Here is a 5,157-nt window from a genome sequence, read left to right on the forward strand (position 1 = left end):
TAACCTAACCTATGTCACCTTAACCTAACCTATGTCACCTTAACCTAACCTATGTCACCTAACCTAACCTATGTCACCTTAAACCTAACCTATGTCACCTTAACCTAACCTATGTCACCTTAACCTAACCTATGTCACCTTAACCTAACCTATGTCACCTTAACCTAACCTATGTCACCTTAACCTAACCTATGTCACCTTAACCTAACCTGTGTTGCACCTTAACCTGACCTCAATTTGCACCGCAATGTAACTCAATTTGCACCGCAATGTAACTCAATTTGCACCGCAATGTAACTCAATTTGCACCGCAATGTAACTCAATTTGCACCGCAATGTAACTCAATTTGCACCGCAATGTAACTCAATTTGCACCGCAATGTAACGCAATTTGCACCGCAATGTAACGCAATTTGCACCGCAATGTAACGCAATTTGCACCGCAATGTAACGCAATTTGCACGCAATGTAACGCAATTTGTACCGCAATCTACCCCCATGTTGTGCCTTAACCTAACCCACGTTGTGCCTTAACCTAACCCACGTTGTGCCTTAACCTAACCCACGTTGTGGCTTAACCTAACCCCACGTTGTGGCTTAACCTAACCCACGTTGTGGCTTAACCTAACCCACGTTGTGGCTTAACCTAACCCACGTTGTGGCTTAACCTAACCCACGTTGTGAGCTTAACCTAACCCACGTTGTGGCTTAACCTAACCCACGTTGTGGCTTAACCTAACCCACGTTGTGGCTTAACCTAACCCACGTTGTGGCTTAACCTAACCCACGTTGTGGCTTAACCTAACCCACGTTGTGGCTTAACCATAACCCACTGTTAGTGGCTTAACCTAACCCACGTTGTGGCCTTAACCTAACCCACGTTGTGGCTTAACCTAACCCACGTTGTTGGCTTAACCTAACCCACGTTGTGGCTTAACCTAACCCACGTTGTGCCTTAACCTAACCCACGTTGTGCCTTAACCTAACCCACGTTGTGCCTTAACCTAACCCACGTTGTGCCTTAACCTAACCCACGTTGTGCCTTACCTAACCCACGTTGTGGCTTAACCTAACCCACGTTGTGGCTTAACCTAACCCACGTTGTGGCTTAACCTAACCCACGTTGTGGCTTAACCTAACCCACGTTGTGGCTTAACCCTAACCCACGTTGTGGCTTAACCTAACCCACGTTGTGGCTTAACCTAACCCACGTTGTGCCTTAACCTTAACCCACGTTGTGCCTTAACCTAACCCACGTTGTGCCTTAACCTAACCCACGTTGTGCCTTAACCTAACCCACGTTGTGCCTTAACCTAACCCCACGTTTGTGCCTTAACCTAACCCACGTTGTGCCTTAACCTAACCCCACGTTGTGCCCTTAACCTAACCCACGTTGTGCCTTAACCTAACCCACGTTGTGCCTTACCCTGCTCTGTAATTGGCATATGACACGTTACATTAATGTATTGTTGTCCAACCCGCAACCGGCTCAGAATGTTGTGTACACAGCTATGTGTCATCTCCCCATAACAGCTGCATTGCAGTGTGGTACGCCATAGAGACGTGTGGGAGTAATGGACGCAGTGGATGGCGATCAGCATGGAGCCGTCTGTTCATGTAGTGGCGCGTGTATGCAGACGTAGTAGTCTCTTCTCACACAATGTGATAGCACGGGTGCCCCGCGTTCCACATCTGCGACATGCTACAGAGGCCGGTTGACAGTTGGTCGCGCAATGGAGATCGCATATGTACGGGGGCACCTTCCACGTGCCCTCTAGTCGGGCACATTTTGTTGCGTGGATGTGAGCGAATGTAGTGTGTCTTGACACCTGACAGGCAGGCATGCAAATAATAGTTGACTTTGCAAACGGGGATGGACGTGTACGTTTACTGGTGACGTTACGCAAAATGAACAACTGGTAACCCGTTGTGGTGCGGTTGATCTTGCTGGAGGTACATCTGTGAGGGCAACGATCGGTACAGCTACGAAGCGGTCCCCACCATACCAACGAACGTGAATGTGAATCTGGGTGTGAAGCGAATACGCGGCTGTGGGTGGGTGGGACTGTCCCCGGCCGGTGAGGGGGGGGCCGCCCGGCGTGCTGGCCGCGCGCGGTGCGTGGGCGCACGCGCTACAGCCGGCTGCGTGGGGGCGCCCAGTGGCAGGCGCGCCGGCCGACGGACGCGGCAGGCGGCGCAGCCCTGCCGCGCCGGGGCACCCTGCGCGCGGCGCCGTGCAGCCAAAGTGGGTCCTCGCGGACCCGGTGCGAAGCGCGGTGGACATCTGCAGTGTGCTGGTCCGATTGAGGACTGTGTGCGTTGAGGATGCGCCGCCGCCCGGCACTCGGCGCCGCGACGCCGTCTGCTGCTCGGTCGCCCCAGCGGTTCTCGCTGGTGGTTTGTATCGCAGTTGTGCGGACGTGTTGGCACGTGCGCTGTGCTGGGAGAGTTCGCTTCGGCACCCACGTGGGGCCTTTGCCCTTCTGTGGCGCTGGCGTTGGAGCTGCCGGTCACCGTAGGTGGCGCGTGTTGTCTCCCGCCGGCAATGCCACGACAGCACGCTCCCGGGCCTCTGTCGGCAGCGGCAAGCTCAGTTGGGAGCACGGGTGGTCGCACCTAAAGCGTCTACTCGCCTAACTCCGGGCGATTGCGCCTCTCTCGAACCCGACCAAGTACTTAGGACGGCGCTGCGCGCCGCCGGGACCTGAGAGGGTTTCGAGGTGTATTGTGCAGGGGAGCCCAGCCCTCCTCACTGTTTTGCAGAATAATTGAGCGGACGCTTGCGTGTTCGCGCGGGCCCCCGGGACACACTCCCGGGCGGCCGGGCTGCTCAGCTCTAGTTGACGCAGCTCCCTGGTTGATCCTGCCAGTAGTCATATGCTTTGTCTCAAAGATTAAGCCATGCATGTCCTCAGTACAAGCCGCATTAAGGTGAAACCGCGAATGGCTCATTAAATCAGTTATGGTTCCTTAGATCGTACCCACGTTACTTGGATAACTGTGGTAATTCTAGAGCTAATACATGCAAACAGAGTCCCGACCAGAGATGGAAGGGACGCTTTTATTAGATCAAAACCAATCGGTCGGCTCGTCCGGTCCGTTTGCCTTGGTGACTCTGAATAACTTTGGGCTGATCGCACGGTCCTCGTACCGGCGACGCATCTTTCAAATGTCTGCCTTATCAACTGTCGATGGTAGGTTCTGCGCCTACCATGGTTGTAACGGGTAACGGGGAATCAGGGTTCGATTCCGGAGAGGGAGCCTGAGAAACGGCTACCACATCCAAGGAAGGCAGCAGGGCGCGCAAATTACCCACTCCCGGCACGGGGAGGTAGTGACGAAAAATAACGATACGGGACTCATCCGAGGCCCCGTAATCGGAATGAGTACACTTTAAATCCTTTAACGAGTATCTATTGGAGGGCAAGTCTGGTGCCAGCAGCCGCGGTAATTCCAGCTCCAATAGCGTATATTAAAGTTGTTGCGGTTAAAAGCTCGTAGTTGGATTTGTGTCCCACGCTGTTGGTCACCGCCCGTCGGTGTTTAACTGGCATGTATCGTGGGACGTCCTGCCGGTGGGGCGAGCCGAAGGCGTGCGACCGCCTCGTGCGTGTTCGTGCGTCCCGAGGCGGACCCCCGTTGAAATCCTACCAAGGTGCTCTTTATTGAGTGTCTGGGTGGGCCGGCACGTTTACTTTGAACAAATTAGAGTGCTTAAAGCAGGCAAGCCCGCCTGAATACTGTGTGCATGGAATAATGGAATAGGACCTCGGTTCTATTTTGTTGGTTTTCGGAACTCGAGGTAATGATTAATAGGGACAGGCCGGGGGCATTCGTATTGCGACGTTAGAGGTGAAATTCTTGGATCGTCGCAAGACGAACAGAAGCGAAAGCATTTGCCAAGTATGTTTTCATTAATCAAGAACGAAAGTTAGAGGTTCGAAGGCGATCAGATACCGCCCTAGTTCTAACCATAAACGATGCCAGCCAGCGATCCGCCGCAGTTCCTCCGATGACTCGGCGGGCAGCCTCCGGGAAACCAAAGCTTTTGGGTTCCGCGGGGAAGTATGGTTGCAAAGCTGAAACTTAAAGGAATTGACGGAAGGGCCACCACCAGGAGTGGAGCCTGCGGCTTAATTTGACTCAACACGGGAAAACCTCACCAGGCCCGCGACACCGGAAGGATTGACAGATTGATAGCTCTTTCTTGATTCGGTGGGTGGTGGTGCATGGCCGTTCTTAGTTGGTGGAAGCGATTTGTCTGGTTAATTCCGATAACGAACGAGACTCTAGCCTGCTAACTAGTCGCGTGACATCCTTCGTGCTGTCAGCGATTACGTTTTCTTCTTAGAGGGACAGGCGGGCTTCTAGCGCACGAGATTGAGCAATAACAGGTCTGTGATGCCCTTAGATGTTCTGGGGCCGCACGCGCGCTACACTGAAGGAATCAGCGTGTCTTCCTAGGCCGAAAGGTCGGGGTAACCCGCTGAACCTCCTTCGTGCTAGGGATTGGGGCTTGCAATTGTTCCCCATGAACGAGGAATTCCCAGTAAGCGCGAGTCATAAGCTCGCGTTGATTACGTCCCTGCCCTTTGTACACACCGCCCGTCGCTACTACCGATTGAATGATTTAGTGAGGTCTTCGGACTGGTACGCGGCATCGACTCTGTCGTTGCCGATGCTACCGGAAAGATGACCAAACTTGATCATTTAGAGGAACGTAAAAGTCGTAACAAGGTTTCCGTAGGTGAACCTGCGGAAGGAATCATTACCGACTAGACTGCATGTCTTTCGATGTGCGTGTCGTGTCTGCGCAACACGCTACCTGTACGGCAGGCAGCCGTGCGCCGCGTGCCGGAACCACGCGTGCCTCTCAAAACTAACGGAAATGTTGTGTGGTACGAGCGCTGAAGCTCTGGAGCGGCTGGCCTGCGGCACCTGGCGCCTCGCGCCGGTTTTGAATGACTTTCTGCCCGAGTGCCTGTCCGCTCCGGATGTGGAGCCGTACGACGCCCATCGGCCGTGAGGCCGTTGGACACAGGAATGCTGGAACAGGGGCCGTCAAACGCCTCAGTCCCGCCTATGCAAACTGTCTTGAAAGAGACAGTGGAAACTAAATGAAAAAGATCACCCAGGACGGTGGATCACTCGGCTCGT

General features: G+C 53.9%; 1 non-coding gene across 1 annotated transcript; it reads left to right on the top strand.

The window, feature by feature from the left end:
- The first annotated feature begins 2,850 nt into the window (after positions 1-2,850).
- On the top strand, positions 2,851-4,771 carry LOC126111678 (small subunit ribosomal RNA). Its single transcript, XR_007524180.1, has one exon. It is a non-coding gene; the product is annotated as a small subunit ribosomal RNA (ribosomal RNA).
- Positions 4,772-5,157: the final 386 nt, after the last annotated feature.

This window comes from Schistocerca cancellata, unplaced genomic scaffold (genome assembly GCF_023864275.1).
Source record: "Schistocerca cancellata isolate TAMUIC-IGC-003103 unplaced genomic scaffold, iqSchCanc2.1 HiC_scaffold_81, whole genome shotgun sequence".
Classification (NCBI taxonomy): Eukaryota; Metazoa; Arthropoda; class Insecta; order Orthoptera; family Acrididae; genus Schistocerca; species Schistocerca cancellata.